The sequence below is a fragment of the Bos mutus genome, chromosome 18 (genome assembly GCF_027580195.1).
Source record: "Bos mutus isolate GX-2022 chromosome 18, NWIPB_WYAK_1.1, whole genome shotgun sequence".
NCBI classification, from domain to species: domain Eukaryota; kingdom Metazoa; phylum Chordata; class Mammalia; order Artiodactyla; family Bovidae; genus Bos; species Bos mutus.
This window is the reverse complement of record NC_091634.1, coordinates 24,234,878-24,257,722: the sequence shown is the minus strand read 5'-3', so window position 1 is coordinate 24,257,722 and position 22,845 is coordinate 24,234,878. Positions and strand designations below refer to the sequence as shown.

General features: G+C 39.2%; 1 long non-coding RNA gene across 1 annotated transcript in view; it reads right to left on the bottom strand.

The window, feature by feature from the left end:
* The window catches only part of LOC138991678 (uncharacterized), a 150,652-nt gene that overhangs the window by 2,630 nt on the left and 125,177 nt on the right, over positions 1–22,845 (bottom strand). The gene's annotated exons all lie outside the window — the stretch shown is intronic.

Sequence of the window (22,845 nt, the reverse complement as noted above, 5' to 3'; positions counted from 1 at the left end):
CTCCAGAATGGAAAAATATTGTCAGATTGAAAGTGCACATGACATACCAAGAAAGATAAACGAACTAACCCCACACTAAGATGCACCCCAGTGAAATTACACGTACTCTGTAAGCTACTTTTCTCCCTGATGGCTTTTAAGATTTCCTCTTTACATTTGGCAAAGATAAAACAATTTGACTATGAGAAGTTTTTTTTTTTTTTTTTAATCATTAAGAACAGGCACAGGAGACAATGGAGTATAGCCACAAGGTACTAAGAGAAAAGAACTAACAATGTAGGTTTCTATATCCTGCTAAACTATTCAAGAGTAAGGATAAAGAAATTCTAGAAAAATTGTAATGGAAGATAACTTAAAATCTCTCAAAATCACCCCATGAAAACAGAATGATTAGAATAACAAAACCAAAATCCATAAACACAGTATCTTCACAAACCCCAAATATGAGTAGAAAGGGACAAACCATCAAAGCTACATGCCCTGCATAGCATCAACAAGTATCTGAGAAGAGGAATCAGATTAGCCTGAGAAAAGGGAAACACTAAAATAGCCAACCAGTACTCATGAGAATGGCTAAAACAAGGAGAGGTTTTACATGTTCTCCTTATGGGGTCAGGGAGCTGGGGAGCAAGGCAAGGTAAGACCTGAAAGGGCTGCAATTAAAATGCCACATTTAGGAGAAACTAATCAAAAGGATTAAAAGTAAGCAAGACATGGATGGGCTTCCCTGGTGGCTCAGATGGTGAAGAATCTGCCTACAATGTGCAAAACCTGGGTTCAATCCCTGTGTTGGGAAGATGCCCTGGAGGAGGTAACCCACTCTAGTATTCTTACCTAGATTTTCACCATGGACAGGGAAGCCTGGCAGGCTATGGTCAGACACTACTGAACAACTAAACAAAGCACACACAGCAAGACATGGTGAATAGGGAATGTAAGGAGAAAGGAAGAAAGAGACAGAGAAAGCATATGGGAGAGAGCTAGCATGAGGGCAATTGAGAGTACCCACTGAATATTGAGGGAGTGATGTACTTGATTCAGCAGCATATATACTAAAATTAGAATGATACACAGGATGCCCACACTCACCACTTCTCATCAGCATAGTGTTGGAAGATATAGCCATAATAATCAAATAAGGGAAAGAAAATGTATCCAAATTGGAAAGGAAGAGGTAAAATTGTCATTATATGTAGATGACATGATAATCTAATAGAAAACCCTAAACACTCTACACAAAAAATACTAGAACTGATAAATGAATTTAGCAAGGTAGCAGGATATAAGATTAAGTACAAAAATCTGTTGGGTTACTTTATATTGATTATGAAATACCAAAAAGAGCAAGTAAAAAAATGATCCCATTTAAAAATCACATCAAACCACACCCCCCCCAAAAAAAAAGATCCTAGGAATAAACCTAGCTAAGGAGGTGAAAGACATATATACTGAGAAATAGAAAACAATGATAAAGGAAACTGAATATGATTCAAAGAAATGAAAGGATATCCTATATTCTTGGAGTGGAGGAATTAATATTGTTAAATTGGCCATACTACCCAAAGCAATATACAAATTTAATGCAATCCCTATCAAATTACCCATGACATTTTCCACAGAACTTTAGAAAAAATTCCACAGAATCTTAGAATAAATAATCCTAAAACTTATATGGAAGCAAAAAAAAGGTCCAGAATTATATACAGATGGCAAATAAAACAAATGAAAAGGTGCTTAACATCACTAAAGTTCAAAGTGAAGTCACTCAGTTGTGTCCAACCCTTTGAGACCCATGGACTATATAGCTTGCCAGGCTCCTCTATCCATGGGACTTTCCAAGCTTGAATACTGGAGTGGGTTGCCTTTTCCTTCTCTAGGGGATCTCCCTGACCCAGAGATCAAACCCAGGTCTTTCGCACTGCAGGCAGACTCTTTACCATCTGAGCTGCCAGGGACGCCTTAACTAAGTAATTAGAGAAACACAAATCTAAACTACAATCACCTCACACTGGTCAGAATGGCCATCATCAGAAACTACAAATAATAAATGCTGGAGAGGAACCCTCCTACACTGTTGCTGGGGGTGTAAATTGATACAGCCACTATGGAAAACAGTATGGAGACTCCTCAAATAACCAAAAATAGAGTTGTCATATAATCCAGCAATCCCACTCCTGGGCATATATCCAACAAAAACCGTAATTTGAAAAGATACATGCACCCCAATTTCACTGCAGCACTATTTACAATAGCCAAGACATGGAAGCAATCTAAATGTCCATCAACAGATGACTGGATGAAAGACGTGGTGTGTGTACACATACACACAGTGGAATGTTAGACATAAAAAAGAATGAAATAATGCCATTTGTAGCAACATGGATGGACCTGGAGATTATCATACTAAGTGCAGTGAGAGAAAGACAAATATCATATGCTATCACTTATATGTGAAATCTTAAAAAGAATGATACAAATGAACTTATATACAAAACAGAAATAGACCCACAGACACAGAAAACAAACTTATGATTACCAAAGGGGAAAGGGGGTGAGGAATAGATTAGGAGTTTGGGATTAACATAGACAGACTACTATATATATTGGACTGCAAGGAGATCCAACCAGTCCATTCTAAAGAAGATCAGCCCTGGGTGTTCTTTGGAAGGACTGATGCTAAAGCTGAGACTCCAATACTTTGGCCACCTCATGCGAAGAGTTGACTCATTGGAAAAGACCCTGATGCTGGGAGGGATCGGGGGCAGGAGGAGAAGGGGACGACAGAGGATGAGATGGCTGGATGGCATCACCGACTCAATGGACATGAGTTTGGGTGAACGCCGGGAGTTGGTGATGGACAGGGAAGCCTGGCGTGCTGCGATTCATGGGGTCACAAAGAGTTGGACACAACTGAGTGACTGAACTGAACTGATATATAAAATAACCAACAAGGAACTACCATATAGTACAGAGAACTATACTCAATATTTTATAATAACCTATAAGGAAAAATAATCTGAAAAAGAATTTATATAATATATACATACTTTACATATATCATATATGCACGTATAACTGAATTATTATGCTCTATCCCCAAAAGTAACACAACATTGTATATCAACCATACTTTAATTTTTTAAAAAACGTAGAGGAAAAAAAGAATTGAGAATTGCCAAAGCAATCTTGAGGTAAAAGAACAAAGCTAGAAGCATAAGCTTTCCAGATTTCAGATAATATTACAAAGCTACAGTAATCAAACCAACATGAAACTGGCACAAAAACATTATCAAGTGAACAGAATAGAGAGCCCAGAAATAAACCCATACACCTATAGTCAATTAATCTTTTGACAAAGGAAGCAAAAATCTACAATGGGAAAAAAAGTCTCTTCAATAAGTGGTTCTGGGAAACTAAACAACCACATATAAAAGAACAACATTAGAATATTCTCTACCAGCATACACAAAAATAAACTCAAAGTGGATTAAAGACCTAGAGGTCAATTGAGATACCATACAATTCTTAGAGGAAAACATAGGCAGAACACTCTCTGACACAAACTGCAGCAATATCTTTTTGGATCCACTTCCTAAAGTAATGAAAATAAAAACAAAAATAAATGGGACCTAATTAAAAGTAAAAGCTGCACAATGAAGGAAACCATAAGCAAACAAAAAGACAAGTCACAGAAAGGGAGAAAATATTTGCAAACGAAGTGACTGACAAGGGATTTCTTTCTAAAATATACAAACAGCTCGTGCAGCTCTATGTAAAACAAAAAACAAAAAACAAAACAGCAACCCAATCAGAAAATGGGCAGAAGATTTAAACAGACATTTGTCCAAAGAGGACACAGATGGCTGAAAAACACCCAAAAAGATGCTCATCACCACTATCTATCAGAGAAATGAAAATCAAAACTTCAATGAGGTATCACCTCAGGTTGGTCAGAATGGCCATCATTAACAAGTCTACAAACAATAAAAGCTTGAGAGGGTGTGGAGAAAATGGAACCCTCTTATACTGTTGGTAGAAACGTAAAGTAGTACAACCATTATGGAAAACAGTATGGATGTTCCTTAAAAAACCAAAAATAGAATTACCATATGATCCAGCAATCTTACTCCTGGGCATATATCCAGAGAAAATTATCACTAGAAATGAGGGACTTCCCTGACAGTACACTGGTTAAGACTTCACATTCAATACAGGGGGTGCAGGCTCAATCCCTGGTCTGGGACCTAAGATCCCACATGTCTCAGGGCCAAGAACCAAAACATAACAGAATCAATACTATAAAAAATGCAATAAAGACTTTAAAAATAATCCACATTAAAAGAATCTTTTAAAAAAGAAATGATACATGCACCCCAATGCTCATTGTAGCACTGTGTACAGCCAAGACATGGAAGCAACCTAAATGTCCATCAACAGAGAAGTAGATAAAGAAGACTGTGATACAAATATACAAAGGAATATTAGCCATTAAAAATTACAAAATAATGCCATTTGCAGCAACATGAATGTACCTAGAGATTATCATGCTAGGTTAATAAGTCAAGCAGGGAAAGACAAGTATCATATGACATCATTCATATGTAGAATCTGGTTTTAAAAAATGTTACAAATGTACTTATTTACAAAATAGAAACAGATTTACAGATATGGAGAACAAACTTATGGTTACCAAAACGGAAATGCAGTGTGAGGGGGAGGCACGGGGGAGGGTAAAATCAGGAATTTGGGATTGACATATGCACACAACTGTATATGTGCTTGTCTGTGTAGTCACGTCTGAGACTCTGTGGCCCCCTGGATAGTAACCCACCAGGTTCTTCTGTCCATGGAATTGTTCCAGGCAAGAATACTGGAGTGAGTTGCCAATTCCTTTTCCAGGGGATCTTCCCGACCCAGGGATTGAACCCCTGTCCCTTGTGTCTCCTTGGCCCATGGAGAGTAACCAACAAGGATGTACTGTATATCACAGGGAACTCTACTCAATATTCTATGATAATCTATATGAGAAAAGAATCTAAAAAAAATGTATATATGTATAACTGAATCACTTTGCTTTATATCCGAAACTAACACAACATTGTTAATCAACTATATTCTAATGATTTTTTTAATTGGTGCAGCTACTATGGAAAACAGTATAGAAGTTCCTCAAAATATTAAAAACAGAACTACCATATGAGTCAGCAGTTCCACTTCTGGGTATTTATCCAAAGGAAATGAAATCACTACCCCAAAGAGATATCTGCACCCCATACTTACTGCAGCATTGCCAAAGACATGAAAACAATCTAAATGTTCCTCAGTGGGTGAATGAAAAACAAAACTGTGATGTATATATACAATGGAATATTACTCAGTTTTAAGAAAGGAAATCTATTTGCAACATGTTCGGTAACCTTGAGGGTATTATACTAAGTAAGCAGAAGGACAAATAAAATTAAGCTCCAACTTATGGGTGGAATTAAAAAAAAAACGAACTTAGAGATACAGAGAACAGATTGGTGATTGCTAGAGACTGGGGAAGTGGGTGAAATAAGTGAACTAAGTGAAGGTGGTAAAAAGGAACAATCTTCCAGCTAGAAGATAATTACATCCTGGGGATGTAATGTATAGCATAGTGACTACAGTTCTATTAACAACACTGTGTTATACATGTTAAAGTTGCTAAGATAGTAGATCTTAAAAGTTCTTATCACAAGACAAAATCTGTAACTATGTGAGGTGGTGGCAGTTTAGTCATTAAGTCATGTCCAACTCTTGTGACCCCATGGACTATATAGCCCACCAGACTCCTCTGTCCATGGGATTTCCCAGGCAAGAATACTGGAGCTGATTGCCATTTCTTTCTCCACAGAACGTTCCCAACCCAGGGATTGAATCTGTGTCTCCTGCATTGCAAGCAAGTTCTTCAGTGACTGAGCCACCAGGGAAGTCCTAGCTATGTGTGGTGATGGATTTCTTTTATACTATCAGTATTCATTTATTTATTTTTATTATTGAAATGTAATTGACATAATGTATTAGTTTTAGATGGACATAATGATTTGCTGTATGGATATACTGCAAGTGAATGCCACAGGAGTTCCGTTAAAAACCATGTGGTGACGGATTTTAACTAAACTTTCTGTGACATTCACTTGCAATCTATCCATATATCAAATCATTATGCACATCTAAAACTAATACATTATGTATCAATTACATTTCAATAAAATAAATACTGATGGTATAAAAAACAGATGTGTAGTTTTTAAAAAATACATAGAATTTAAATATACAACATTAGCATTTAGGTTAGGAGAAAGTAAATGGAGTTAAAATCCTTTATACTTCTTACACTGTCCATGGAGCAAGTGAAGAGTACTAATTCCTATTAGCTTTTTATAGGTTAAGAATGATGGGTTTAATATTTCTTTTTTGGTTGCTCCATGAGGCATGTGGGATCTTAGTTCCTTGACTAGGGATTGAATGCCTGCCCTTGGCATTGGAAGCATGGAGTCTTAACTATGGCACCACCAGTGAACCCGGGTCTAGACTTGGGTTCAATCCCTGGGTTGGGAAGATCGCCTGGAGAAGGTAATGGCTACCCACTGTGGTATTCTGCCCTGAAGAATTCACAAAGAGTCACGAAGAGTCGGACACAACTGAGCAACTTTCACTTTCACTTTCATACAGTATGTAGGTCCGTCTAGTCAAGGCTATGGTTTTTCCAGTAGTCATGTGTGGATGTGAGAGTTGAACTATAAAGAAAGCTGAGCGCCAAAAAATTGGTGCTTTTGAACTGTGGTGTTGGAGAAGACTCTTGAGAGTCCCTTGGACTGCAAGGAGATCCAACCAGTCCATCCTAAAGGAAATCAGTCTTGAATATTCATTGGAAGGACTGACGTTGAAGCTGAAACTCCAATACTCTGGCCACCTAATGCGACGAACAGACTCATTTGAAAAGACCCTGATGCTGGGAAAGATTGAAGGCGGGAAGAGAAGGGGATGACAGATGATGAGATGGTTGGATGGCATCACCAACTCAATGGACATGAGTCTGAATAAACTCTGGGAGCTGGTGATGGACAGGGAGGCCTGGCGTGCTGCAATCCATGGGGTGACAAAGAGTCGGACACAACTGAGTGACTGAACTGAACAGTATGTACACTTTTGCGTCTGGTGTCTTTCACTAAGCATAAGGCTTTGGAGATTCATCTATGTTGCTAAATGTGTCAAGAGTTCCATCTCTTTTTTTCATAGAATAGTGTTCCACTGTGGCTATACCATCGGAGAAGGCAATGGCACCCCACTCCAGTACTCTTGCCTGGAAAATCCCATGGATGGAGGAGCCTGGTAGGCTGCAGTCCATGGTGTCGCTAAGGGTCGGACACGACTAAGCGACTTCCCTTTCACTTTTCACTTTCATGCATTGGAGAAGGAAATGGCAACTCACTCCAGTGTTCTTACCTGGAGAATCCCAGGGACGGGGGAGCCTGGTGGGCTGCCATCTATGGGGGTCACACAGAGTCAGACATGACTGAAGTGACTTAGCAGCAGCAGCAGCAGGGGCTATACCATGATGTAGTTACCCATTCACCAGGTGATGGGTATTTGAGTTTTTTCCAGTTTGGGACAATTTTTGATAAAGTTGCTATTAACATTCTTGTGTAGATTTTTATGTGGACGTATGTTTTACATTCTCTTGAGTAAATACCTAGGCATAGGATTGCTGGGTTATATGGTAAATGTTTTATGAAGACCTACCTATAAGACCTTCTAGAACTAATACCAAAAAAAGATGTCCTTTTCATCAGAGGGGACTGGAATGCAAAAGTAGGAAGTCAACAGATAACTGGAGTAACAGGCAAGTTTAGCCTTGGAGTACAAAATGAAGCAGGGCAAAGGCTAACAGAGTTTTGCCAAGAGAATACACTGGTCATAGCAAAAACCCTCATCTAACAACACAAGAGACGACTCTACACACAGACATCACCAGATGGTCAATACCGAAATCAGACTGATTATATTCTTTGCAGCTCAAGATGGAGAAGCTCTATACAGTCAGAAAAAACAAGACCAGGAGCTGACTGTAATTCAGATCATGAGCCCCTGGTTGCAAAGTTCAGACTTATATTGAATAATGTATGGAAAACCACTAGGCCATTCAGGTATGACCTGAATCAAATCCCTTATGATTATACAGTGAAAGTGACAAACAGAATCAAGGGATTGGATCTGGCAGACAGAGTGCCTGAAGAACTATGGACAGAGGTTTTTAACACTGTACAGGAAGCCGTGACCAAAAGCATCCCCAAGACAAAGAATTGCAACAAGGCAAAATGGTTGTCTGAGAAGGCCTTACAAAATAGCTGAGAAAAGAAGGGAAAGGAAACAATTATGTAAAGTTTAAAAATAAAACAAAATTAAAAAAAAAAAGAAAGAAAACGAGAAAAGGAAAGATCTAAATGCAGAGTTCCAAAGAACAGCGAGGAGAGATAAGAAATACTAAATCTAAATGCAGAGTTCCAAAGACAGCGAGGAGAGATAAGAAATCCTTCTTAAGTGAGGAATGCAAAGAAAAAGGAAAACAACAGAATGGGAAAGACTAGAGATCTCTTCAAGAAAATTAGAGATACCAAGGGAATATTTCATGCAACAAAAGGCACAATAAAGGACAGAAATGGTATGGACCTAACAGAAGCAGAAGATATTAAGAAGAGGTGGCAAGAATAAACAGAAGAACTGTACAAAAAAGGCTACTGTCCATAGGGTCCCAAAGAGTTGGATGTGACTGAAGTGACTCAGCATGTACACACGTTTGATGATAGAAAAAGCAAGGGAATTCCAGAAAAACACCTGCTTCATTGACTACACACACCAAAGCCTTTGACTGTGGATCACAACAAACTGGAAAATTCTTAAAGAGATGGGAATGCTAGACCACCTTTCCTGCCTCCTGAGAAAGCTGTATGCACAATAAGAAGCAACAGTTAGAACTGGATATGAAACAATGGACTGGTTCCAAATGGGGAAAGGAATATGTCAAGGCTGTATACTGTCACCCTGCTTATTTAACATATGCAGAGTACACCATGCAAAATGCCAGGGTGGATGAATCACTAGCTGGAATCAAGATTGCTGGGAGGAATATCAATAACTTCAGATATGCAGATGATACCACCCTAATGGCAGAAAGCAAAGAGAAATAAAGCCTCTTGATGAAAGTGAAAGAGGAGAGTGAAAAAGCTGACTTAAAACTCAACGTTCAAAAACCTAAGGTCATGGCATCCAGTCCCATCACTTCATGGCAAATAGAAGGGGAAACAATGCAAACAGTGACAGACTTTATTTTCTTGGGCTCCAAAATCACTGCAGACAGTGACTGCAGCCATGAAATTAAGATGCTTGCTCCTTGGAAGAAAAGCTGTGACAAACCTAGACAGCATATTAAAAAACAGAGATGTTAGTTTGCAGACAAAAGTCCGTACAGTCAAAGCTATGGTTTTTCCAGTAGTCATGTATGGATGTGAGAGCCGGACCATAAAGAAGGCTGAGCGCTGAAGAATTAATGCTTTTGAATTGTGTTGCTGGAGAAGATTCTTGAGAGTCCCATGGGCAGCAAGGAGATCAAACCAATCAATCCCAAAGGAAATCAACCCTGAATATTCATTGGAAGGATTGATGCTTAAGTTCCAATAGTGTGGTCACCTGATGCGAAGTGCTGACTCATTGGAAAAGACTTTGATGCTGGGAGAGATTGAGGGCAGAAGGAGAAAGGGATGACAGAGGACGAGATTGTTGGATGGCATCAACCAACTTGATGGATATGAGTTTGAGCAAACTCTGGGAGATAGTGAAGGACAGGGAAGCCTGGTGTGCTGCAGTCCATGGGGTTTCAAAGAGTCAGACATGACTTACCAACTAAACAAAAACAACAAAAATGGTAAGTGTAATATACAATTTTATAAGAAGACACTTCCGGTAGACAGAGTCTAAGATACCTCCAGTTATGCCAGCCTCTTAGTATGCATGCCCTGTGTAATATGCTTTCCTTAGGTGTAGGTGGAACCTGTTTCTAACCAACAAAACACATAAAAAGTGACAGAATGTCACTTCCATGATTACATTACATAAAATTTTAACTTTTGTCTTATTAGAAGACTTCCTCTATTCTCTCTCTTCTTGGTTCTGATGAAGTAAGATACCATATGATTTAGCCCATTAGCAAGAAACTGAGAGCAACCAACAGCCGACAATGAATTGAGGCTCTCAATCTGATGGCCCACAAGGAACTGAATCCTCCCAACCACCACATGAGCTTGAGATCAGACCTTTCCTCAACTGAGCCTCAGATGCAGTCTTGTTAAGAGACCTAAACACAGGACTCAGTAAAGCCCAGCATCCTGACTCATAGAAATTGTGAGATCACACATGTGTGTTGTTTTAAACTGCTAAATATGTATAATCTATGTAGCAACTGGTGACTAACACACTGCCTGTTTCCTAAAATGATAATACCAATTTACACTCCCACCAGAAACAGTTCTGATTCCTCTGCATAGCCACAGGTACTCAGTAGTATCCATTTTTCTAAATTATAACCATTCTAAAATGTGTATTGGTATCTCATTTCAATTTTTTATTTTCCTTACGACTAATGACTTGCACAATCTATTCATTTGCTTATTTGCCACCCATCTTTTTATTTTATTAACATTGTATTTTGAATACCAGAGCTTTAAATTTCAAGTTAAATTTGTCAACTTTTCCTCCATAATATGTACCTTCTGTGAGCTGAGAAATCTGTGCTAAGGTCACTTTAGACTTTTTAAGATTTCCCCCTACATCTTCTTGAAGTCTTATAATGTTAGATTTTACATTGAAATCTATGATTCATTCTGAGTTACTATTTTTGTATACTATGTGAAGCATGGGTGGGGTTCTCTCTTTTTTTTTTTTTTGCATACAGATGTCCAGTTGTTCCAGTACCATTTGTTGGAAAGACTATCATTACTCCATTGAATAACCTCGGCATCTTTGTTGAAACTCAAGTGACCATATATGTATGGCACTATTTCTGAACTTCCTATTCTGCATCATTTATCTCTACTTCTATCCAAATCAGCAGCTCTACATTGTCTTGATTAGTACAGCTTCAGAGTCCTGAGTCCTGAGATCAGGTACCAGAAGTCCTCTAGCTTTCTTCTGTTTCAAAATTGTCAGTTCCCTCTAATTTGATGTATATGATTCAATATCATACCCACCAAAAACTGAATAGGCTGCACTGTGTAGCCAATTCAATAAGCTAATTCTACAATTTATGTGGTGTTATGGTCTAAATCTTTGTCTCCTCCCAAAGTCCATATGTTGACAACCTAATGCCCAAGGTGGCAGTATTAGCAAGTGGAGGTCTTTGGGAGGTGCTTAGGTCAAGAAAGCACAATACTCATGAACTGGATTAGTGTCCTTTATAAAAGAGACCCCAGGGAGCTAGTTCACTCTTTGCCACATGCAGATACAAGAAGTCTGCAACATGGAAGAGGGCTCTCACTTGACCAAAAGGGCTTTCTAATCTCAGATTTCTAGCATTCCAAACTAGGAGAAATAAATTTCTCCTTGTAAGCTATCTAGTTATAGAATATTTTGTTACAGAAGCCTGAGAAGACTAAGACATATGGAAATCCAAAAGGCCAAGAAGAACCATAACATTCTTGAAGAATAAACATATAGAATATCTCATTCTATCAATATAAAGGCTTATTATAGAGCTATAAGGTTAAAGCGTCTGCCTCCAATGTGGGAGACCTGGGTTTGATCCCTGGGTCAGGAAGATCCCCTGGAGAAGGAAATGGTAACCCACTCCAGTATTCTTGCCTGGAGAATCCCATGGATGGAGAAGCCTGGTAGCCTACAGTCCATGGGGTCGCAAAGAGTTGAACACGACTGAGCGACTTCACTTTCAATGAAAACTGTGTGAACAGGTGCATAGATGGACAAAGAGAACAAAGAAGAGAGAGCCCAGAAGCAAACCCACACATATTTGGATACTTAATTTATGACAAAATTCAGAGTAGGAAAATAATGGTCCTTTCAATAAAAGGTACCAGAAAAACTGGCTATCCAAGGGTAAAAAATATGACACTGGACCCCTCTGTAGCATCATTTTCTGATGTATAATTGACCTAAAATCTCTTTTAGCGAATCAATATTAAAATTTTAGAAGATAATACAGAAGAATATTTTCATGAACTTGGAGATTCCTTCTTTAAAAAATAATTTATGAGAAAGGGAGATGCTGACAAATTTGACTGTATTAACATTAAGAACTTCTTGGCATATCAAAAGACACTAGGCAGAATATGAAATGTAAGCCATGGAGGAAGAGAAAGCAACATGTATAATGAAGCAGAGTACTAGTATTCCAATATGCAAAGAACTCCCACTAAAGTCATTAATAAAACAACAGGAAGTGGATAAATGGGCAAAAACCTCAACAGGCACTTCACAAAAGAAGAAATTCAAAAGGCTGATTAACATGTGAAAACATAATCTCAGGGGGATAGAGATTAAAGGCAAAAAATGATGCTGATGTCACATATCCACAAGATTAGCTACAAATCTGACAATACCAAGTGTTGCTATAGATTTTGAATTCTCTTGAAAACTAATGTGGGCATGTGAACTGGACAACACTCTGGCATTATACAGTAAAGATGGAGATATGCAGGACATATAACTCAGCAATTCCACTCATATTTGTATACCCTAAAGAAACTCATCCATACGCACTCACTTGCAACACAAAAGCATTCTTCTAGCAGCCCTTTTTGTGAAGACCCCAAACTGGAAATTCTTTTATTTATATATCTATACTTACAAAGGGGAGAAGGCAATGGCACCCCACTCCAGTACTCTTGCCTGGAAAATCCCATGGACAGAGGAGCCTGGTAGGCTGCAGTCCATGGGGTCGCTAATAGTCGGACATGACTGAGCGACTTCATTTTCACTTTTCACTCTCATGCATTGGAGAAGGAAATGGCAACCCACTCCAGTGTTCTTGCCTGGAGAATCCCAGGGACGAGGGAGCCTGCTGGGCTGCCGTCTATGGGGTCACACAGAGTTGGACACGACTGAAGCTACTTAGCAGCAGCATACTTACAAAGTAAAACTTTAGAGAAAACAAAGAATGGAATTTCCATGAAAGCCAGGACAGTGATTATGTTAAGGGTGTGATGAGAAAGGGGCATGTGGAAAAAAGAAGGTGCTTCTGGATTTCTGGGGTTTTATTTCTTAACCTGGGTGATAAGATTTTCCTTTATATGATTCAGTTAAACTCGACTTTTAAGTTCTTTAAGCCCTTTTCTGCTTGTGTGTTTTTCACAGTAAATAAACAAGATGGGTTTTTAAATATTCAAGATGCAACAGAGGTTATATAATAAGCTGCTGCTGCTGCTAAGTCACTTCAGTCGTATCCAACTCTGTGTGACCCCAGAGACGGCAGCCCACCAGGCTCCCCAGTCCCTGGGATTCTCCAGGCAAGAACACTGGAGTGGGTTGCCATTTCCTTCTCCAATGCATGAAAGTGAAAAGTGAAAGGGAAGTCGCTCAGTCCTGTCCGACTCTTCGTGACCCCATGGACTGCAGCCTACCAGGCTCCTCTGTCCATGGGATTTTCCAGGCAAGAGTACTGGAGTGGGGTGCCATTGCCTTTTTACTTTATACATATATAAATCTATATGTACAAGAATGTGAGTATGTGCACAATGAGTATCTGATGGATTCAAAAGATACTAGTAACAGTGGTTGGTTTTGAGGAAAGTGGGAGTCAGGGTGGGAGACAGACAATTTTCATTGTATTCCCTTTTAACTGTTTGAATTTTATCCCAAATATACTACTTTTACAAAATGTGTTTTAAATGTTATTTAAAACATAACAAACAACAAAAGAAAAATCACACCTTATACCAAATGAGCTTAGTATTACAGTGGGCCAAGAAAAGTGGGTCCATGTCAGGTGCACCCCAATGGAGAAGAGGCTCAGATGCAAACACTGTCTCATGCAGCCACACTGTGCCTCTGTCAGCCTAGAGCCAGCTCACAGCCCTGGTTTTGCATGTTCTGGCACAGTGACACCGTGATGAGCTCCATCACACATCACGCTAGTGATGAAAAAGTCACTGTGGTTCTGGGAACAATGGAACCTGAACCTGTATCAATGTTAAGAACTTTGAGGCTTAAAATTGTGTCACTGACCTATTCTGGGTTTGATCTTGATATTCTGGGGGACGAAGGTATCTCTCTCCCATAAGCCTGGTGATTTACTCCCACCCTTATCACTTGGACATTACAGCAAAGCAAATCCACTGAAGCAAGTACCCAGAATCATGAGGTGCCTGGCACACTTACAGAACTTAAAACAGTTCTAAATTTTTCTTAGAATGTTCTGTTCTTTCAGACTACTGTAAGTGAATTATCATGTGCTTTTTAAACCCTCAGAAAAACTTTTCTGGATGACAATAGGCACAGGAGGAAAAAGTGAAAAAAGTGAGACTATTTTGTTTAGGAATTTAGTAAAAATTTAATAATTTCAGTAAGGTTTTAATGCAAGGAATATGAAAGAAAATTTTAAACAATAGTTAAAGCTGATATAGCTGAGAATACTTCACTTAATCCTCTTTCTAAAGGCCCATTATATCTTATGTTTCCATCCAGCTCCATTCTCTTGCCTACTCCTTAACTTCCTGTCTGAAATCTTTTCATAAGGACTATGGAAAAAGAAGAGAAACAAAAAGCAAAGGAGAAAAGGAAAGATATACCCATTTGAATGCAGAGTTCCAAAGAATAGCAAAGAGAGATAAGAAAGCCTTCCTCAGTGATCAATGCAAACAAATAGAGGAAAACAATAGAATGGGAAAGACTAGAGATCTCTTCAAGAAAACTAGAGATACCAAGGGGATATTTCATGCAAAGATGGGCTCAATAAAGGACAGAAATGGTACGGACCTGACAGAAGCAGAAGATATTAAGAAGAGGTGGCAGGAATACACAGAAGAACTATACAAAAAAGATCTTTACGACCCAGATAATCACCATGGTGTGATCACTGACCTAGAGCCAGACATCCTGGAATGTGAAGTCAAGTGGGCCTTAGAAAGCATTACTATGAACAAAGCTAGTGGAGGTGATGGAATTCCAGTTGAACTATTTCAAATCCTAAAAGATGATGCTGTGAAAGGGCTACACTCAGTATGCCAGCAAATTTGGAAAACTCAGCAGTGGCCACAGGATTGGAAAAGGTCAGTTTTCATTCCAATCCCAAAGAGAGGCAATGCTAAAGAATGCTCAAACTACCGCACAATTGCACTCATCTCACACGCTAGTAAAGTAATGCTCAAAATTCTCCAAGCCAGGCTTCAGCAATACGTGAACCCTGAACTTCCAGATGTTCAAGCAGATTTTAGAAAAGGCAGAGGAACCAGAGATCAAATTGCCAACATCCACTGGATCATGGAAAAAGCAAGAGAGTTCCAGAAAAACATCTATTTCTGCTTTATTGACTATGCCAAAGCCTTTGGCTGTGTGGATCACAATACACTGTGGAAAATTCTGAAAGAGATGGGAATACCAGACCACCCAACCTGCCTCTTGAGAACCTGTATGCAGGTCAGGAAGCAACAGTTAGAACTGGACATGGAACAACAGACTGATTCCAAATAGGAAAAGGAGTAGGTCAAGGCTGTATATTGTCACCCTGCTTATTTAACTTATATGCAGAGTACATCATGAGAAACGCTGGGCTGGAAGAAGCACAAGCTGGAATCAAGACTGCCAGGAGATATGCAGATGACACCACCCCTATGGCAGAAAGTGAAGAACTAAAGAGCCTCTTGATGAAAGTGAAAGAGGAGAATGAAAAAGTTGGCTTAAAGCTCAACATTCAGAAAATGAAGATCATGCCATCCAGTCCCATCACTTCATGGCAAACAGATGGGGAAACACAGTGGAAAGAGTGGCTGACTTTATTTTGGGGCTCCAAAATCACTGCAGATGGTGACTGCAGCCAGGAAATTAAAAGACGCTTACTCCTTGGAAGGAAAGTTATGACCAACCTAGATAGCATATTAAAAAGCAGAGACATTACTTTGCCAACAAAGGTCCATCTAGTCAAGGCTATGGTTTTTCTAGTAGTCATGTATGGATATGAGAGTTGGACTGTGAAGAAAGCTGAGTGCCGAAAGAATTGATGCTTTTGAACTGTGGTGTTGGAGAAGACTCTTGAGAGTCCCTTGGACTGCAAGGAGATCCAACCAGTCAATCCTAAAGGAGATCAGTCCTGGGTGCTCATTGGAAGGACTGATGTTGAAGCTGAAACTCCAATACTTTGGCCATCTGATGTGAAGAGCTGACTCATATGAAAAGACCCTGATGCTGGGAAAGATTGAGGGCAGGAGGAGAAGGGGACAACAGAGGATGAGATAGTCGGATGGCATCACTGACTCAATGGACACGAGTTTGGGTAAATTTCAGGAGTCGGAGCATGCCAGGGAGGCCTGGCGTGCTGCAGTTCATGGGGTTGCAAAGAGTCAGACACAACTGAGCGACTGAACTGAACTGATATGTACACACTCCTCAGCTTGCATGCTTTCTTTTTACTTTTCTTTCTTTTCCTCTCCCCTCCCTCTCTACCCACTCCTTCTCACCCTCTTCTCTTTCCCTCCCTCCTTCCTTTCCTTCCATGTATGTGCATTGGGATCCCATTTATAGTGACTGGTTATAATGGCTTTCCTTACAATACACTGAGGGATACTCATTTCTTTTTCTATATTTTAAAAATTCAAGTAAGGTAGTCATGCTGCTCAACCCTTTTAGTAAATGTTCTCTTGGTAAAACATACCATATCATAGTGTGATAAAGATAAATGAAAGAAATCTACAAAAGGAAATGAAATATTTTCTGAAACCTCACTTTCTTTCTAAAGAATAATTTATATTGTAGTTTTTTTTAATTTAAAGGTTCATTAGATATAAAGACTGCCTATAATAACATACTCTTGCATGTGAATCTCTAACAAGAATTTACAAATGATTTCCTACATTTTGGTACCTAATTACAACCATTGCAGCTACAATTTATAAAGATAAGCACTCAAGATCAAAGCATCCCCGTTTATTCGGTTTTAGGTTTGGACTCAGCACTTTAAAACCATGTTCTTCTTTACTGAGTGCCAAGAAGTGAATCACTGCAGATTCTTGGCTCATGTGGTTGAGAATTTCATCAGTGGTCATTCCTTGTTTAGAGAAAAGCGAGATTGAAAGGCCAAGTGTATTTAAGTAACTACCTTGTTCTTGTCTTCTCTACCATAACTATAAGAAATTATGAACAGTGTCAATCTAGAAGATGGCCTCCTCTGATTGCCCAAGAAAAAGAGAAAATAAATCCCATGCTAATAAGATATTCTGATCTATAAGCAACAGATCTTTCAGGACTCTAGAAGACAGCTGGAGGGCTGTCAAGAGGAGCACTGAACCCAGGCAAGGTATCCAGAACATCCACTCTGGATTAGTCCTCTAGCTTTCACAATGGAGAACATATCAAAAAAAGAAAAGGAAGCCAGCAGACATACCAGGGACAATGGAATAGCATGTCTATTTACGCTTATCCAGTGGTCCATTCAGATAAAACCTCAAGTTTTTAATATGTTTTGACAGGACATTTGCCTGAAGTTATAGGACATCACTGAAAAGGACCTTGGTCCTTATTAGCAAATAATTTTCTAGTTGCTGAACACAAACAGAAAATGACTAGCTTAGACCACTTCTGCCCTTTCTTTACTTCTTGTTTGTCTAGGGTGTTGCTGGACTCTCTTGAGGATATAGCAACTGCTCCACACCTTAGAGTTTGTGCAAACATAAGGACAGAGCCCTACAAGAAATCTTTCTTATAAAACATATTTCTTCCCAGAGAAGTCTGTGCTTCTTTATGTTTATAATTGTAGGCAAAGGAGCTTGGGATTTGAAAGACTGTAAAACTTGACAGAGTCTGTAATCTGCCACATTCTAGTGCTTGAGGCTCCCAAAGCAGCCATGTAGTTCATCTGCCTATCTTCCACCAAGAACTGTCCTCTGATGTGTTGGAAAGAAAGGTGGCCATCGTGTGCAGACCCTCTGTGGACTGGCCCTCTATTTGGACAGCTGCACAATATTGCAATCTTTGATACTCCGTCTAGGGACAAAATTTTCTCAGCTGTGCAGGTACCAGGTTATCCTGTAATACAGTGAAATAAACCATGAAGTATTTCTTTTTGCTTATTGGACAGAAAAAAATGACACTGCTTCCTTAAAATATGGTTTGTTTCCCATTTCTGTTACCTAACCAATTCTTCAACATGGGGCTGGAACTGATTGAGACTTCAAAATGCTTTGTTAGTCGTTGTTTTCCTAAGCAGCAACAATGGTTCACTCCCTTTGGAGGCAGGGGCCCCATGTAATGAGCTGATGCTTCTGTTAACTCTAAGAACCCTTAATTATTTCCACCATTTTCTCCATGTGATTCCTTCGCTGTGTGAATCAGAGGCAGGCCTGCTGGTTGTCAGAGACTGAAAAAGTCACTGGCCTTCCTTGTTGGCAAAGAACTGAATTCTGCAGCGTCTGAATTCATGGCCAGAGCATCCTGTTTCAGAGTTAGTGCAGCACCTTCTGTTTTCAGTTTACTGGTGATCAGGGCACATCACAAGAACTTGGAGTATAGCTAAAGCCAAATCAGACTTGACAGAAAATTATTAGCAGGGTACAGAAGGAAAAAAGAGCCCCCTTCCTTTCTGTAATCAGGTTAATATGTGCATGGAATGTTTCACTTTAAAAGGTAGTGTGTTTTGGCAAAGCTGGTTTCTTAAGTAGAATTTCAGTTCCCATTATGCGAGGCTATCCATTGCTACTCTGGCAGGGCCTTTGATCAGTGAACTCGGTGGGGGAGAAGGGCATAGGCATATTAATAACTTCAACATGTGGCCCTTCAGCCCAGCTGTACCCTTGTCTTGGAAAAAGGCCAACTGGAAAAGGTTTTCTTAACACGACCTATGTATGCATATTTTGCAAAGGGGTAAAGGGAAGATAGGGGTTCAAAGAAGAAATAAGATCTGGTTTTATGGTGGTTCGTTCTTTTGTCCCAGTTCCCTTGTTGGGGCATTTTGCTACTACATATTTGAATCCTATGGATTCTGGCTCCATCCTCGATTTTTACTATCTTCATTTTTTCTGCTATAATGTTATAAAGATTAAAGCTGTTGGTTTAATTTACATACCAGCTCAGGCAAAGTTAGGGACAGGCAGAAGGCTCTGTAAGTCTATAGGGATGAGAGATTAATGGGAACCAGGTGCCTGAAATGGGAGCCCAGGGTCCATTTTGCCAGAACCATATCTTTTGCCCTTTCCCTATTGCATTGGTACTTTTGACTTTCATTTTAACAATCATAGGCTTTAGGCCTCATTAATTTATGGCCACAGACTAGAGCCTAGCCTACTCTTTTAGTGTTTCCTTGTATTATTCCATACAATCTTCCTTTCATCTTCTTCTGGGATGCCCATTTGGTCCTGAAAAGGTTCATGAGTGACTCTACACCACAGCCATGGAGAGCAGGCTTATCTCCTCACAAGCGGCTTTTCAACAATGACCTCTGCTGACAATCATCTCTTGTTCCCTCTCCTCCTCTTCCTCTTTCAATTTATAATACTGTTACCATTTCCTTGATCCAAATCATCCACATTGCTAATTCCCTAACTGCCTGATACCAATTTGTCACACAGGATTAGCAAGGAGTAATCCCAGGGATGGGACGTGATACCCAAGGGCACTGTATTTCCCTAGGATACAAATATGACTTCTGTAACAAAGGCCAAAATAACAATGATTTAAACAAGGTAGTAGTTACTTTTTGTGTCATGTCACAGTCCAAGCATGAGCAGCATGGGGCTGAAAAGGAGGCACCATCATCTCAGACACCCTGACTCCCTCTCTCCTACTGCTTTCTTATTCTCAATACACAGTTTCCATCATTTAGTCTAGGATTGCTTCTCCAGTTCCTGTCCTCACATTTCCATTCCTGCTAGCAGGAAAGGAAAAAAGTGAGGGGAGGGCATGCACTTCCCTTTTTAAAAGTATTAAGTTGTACTTAGTACTTCTCCTATTTTACTGGCCAGAACCTAATCACCTGGCCACAGTTAGCTGTCATGGAGACTAGGACACAAATTCTTCAGCCGCTGGTCTTCTTTGCCACAGAAACCTGCTTAGCATTTTGTTTCAGATAACTATGGGTATTGTGAAACTGTGAGAGTTATAAACTGTACTAGCACAACTATGCTGTTTTCTTGGAAACTTGAAAATTAGAAGAACAGGTAATAGAATGATGGCTATATTTTGGTTCTGAGCTATTGTTCTCTGATCACCTCAATCTTTTTTTTTTTAATTTTATTTTTAAACTTTACAATATTGTATTGGTTCTGCCATATATCAAAATGAATCTGCCACAGGCATACACGTGTTCCCCATCCTGAACCCTCCTCCCTCCTCCCTCCCCATACCATCCCTCTGGGTCGTCCCAGTGCACAGCCCCAAGCATCCAGTATCGTGCATCGAACCTGGACTGGTGACTCGTTTCATATATGATACTATACATATTTCAATGCCATTCTCCCAAATCATCTCACCCTCTCCCTCTCCCACAGAGTCCAAAAGACTGTTTTATACATCAGTGTCTCTTCTGCTGTCTCGTACACAGGGTTATTGTTACCATCTTTCTAAATTCCATATGTATGCGTTAGTATACTGTATTGGTGTTTTTCTTTCTGGCTTACTTCACTCTGTATAATAGGCTCCAGTTTCATCCACCTCATTAGAACTGATTCAAATGTATTCTTTTTAATGGCTGCATAACACTCCATTGTGTATATGTACCACAGCTTTCTTATCCATTCATCTGATGATGGACATCTAGGTTGCTTCCATGTCCTGGCTATTATAAACAGTGCTGCGATGAACATTGGGGTACACGTGTCTCTTTCAATTCTGGTTTCCTCAGTGTGTATGCCCAGCAGTGGGATTGCTGGATCATAAGGCAGTTCTATTTTCAGTTTTTTAAGGAATCTCCACACTGTTCTCCATAGTGGCTGTACTAGTTTGCACTCCCACCAACACTGTAAGAGGGTTCCTTTTTCTCCACATCCTCTCCAGCATTTATTACTTATTGACTTTTGGATCGCAGCCATTTTGACCAGCGTGAAATGGTACCTCATAGTGGTTTTGATTTGCATTTCTCTGATAATGAGTGATGTTCAGAATCTTTTCATGTGTTTGTTAGCCATCTGTATGTCTTCTTTGCAGAAATGTCTATTTAGTTCTTTGGCCCATTTTTTGATTGGGTCATTTATTTTTCTGGAATTGAGCTGTAGGAGTTGCTTGTATATTTTTGAGGTTAGTTGTTTGTCAGTTGCTTCATTTGCTATTATTTTCTCCCATTCTGAAGGCTGTCTTTTCACCTTGCTTATAGTTTCCTTTGTTGTGCAGAAGCTTTTAAGTTTAATTAGGTCCCATTTATTTTTGCTTTTATTTCCAATATTCTGGGAGGTGGGTCATAGAGGATCCTGCTGTCATGTATGTTGGAGAGTGTTTTGCCTATGTTCTCCTCTAGGAGTTTTATAGTTTCTGGTCTTACGTTTAGATCTTTAATCCATTTTGAGTTTATTTTTGTGTATGGTGTTAGAAAGTGGTCTAGTTTCATTCTTTTACAAGTGGTTGACCAGTTTTCCCAGCACCACTTGCTAAAGAGATTGTCTTTTATCCATTGTATATTCTTGCCTCCTTTGTCAAAGATAAGGTGTCCATATGTGCATGCATTTATCTGTGGGCATTCTATTTTGTTCCATTGATCTATATTTCTGTCTTCGTGCCAGTACCATACTGTCTTGATGACTGTGGCTTTGTAGTAGAGCCTGAAGTCAGGCAGGTTGATTTTTCCAGTTCCATTTTTCTTTCTCAAGATAGCTTTGGCTATTCGAGGTTTTTTGTATTTCCATACAAATTGTGAAATTATTTGTTCTAGCTCTGTGAAGAATACTGTTGGTAGCTTGACAGAGATTGCACTGAATCTATAGATTGCTTTGGGTAGTATACTCATTTTCACTATATTGATTCTTCCAATCCACGAACATGGTATATTTCTCTATCTATTAGTGTCCTCTTTGATTTCTTTCACCAGTGTTTTATAGTTTTCTATATATAGGTCTTTAGTTTCTTTAGGTAGATATATTCCTAAGTATTTTATTCTTTTCGTTGCAATGGTGAATGGAATTGTTTCCTTAATTTCTCTGTTTTCTCATTATTAGTGTATAGGAATGCAAGGGATTTCTGTGTGTTGATTTTATATCCTCTAACTTTACTATAATCATTGATTAGTTCTAGTAATTTTCTGGTGGAGTCTTTAGGGTTTTCTATGTAGAGGATCATGTCATCTGCAAATAGTGAGAGTTTTACTTCTTCTTTTCCAATTTGGATTCCTTTTATTTCTTTTTCTGCTCTGATTGCTCTGTCCAAAACTTCCAAAACTATGTTGAATAGTAATGGTGAAAGTGGGCACCCTTGTCTTGTTCCTGACTTTAGAGGAAATGCTTTCAATTTTTCACCATTGAGGATAATGTTTGCTGTGGGTTTGTCATATATAGCTTGTATTATGTTGAGGTATGTTCCTTCTATTACTGCTTTCTGGAGAGTTTTTATCATAAATGGATGTTGAATTTTGTCAAAGGCTTTCTCTGCGTCTATTGAGATAATCATATGGTTTTTATTTTTCAA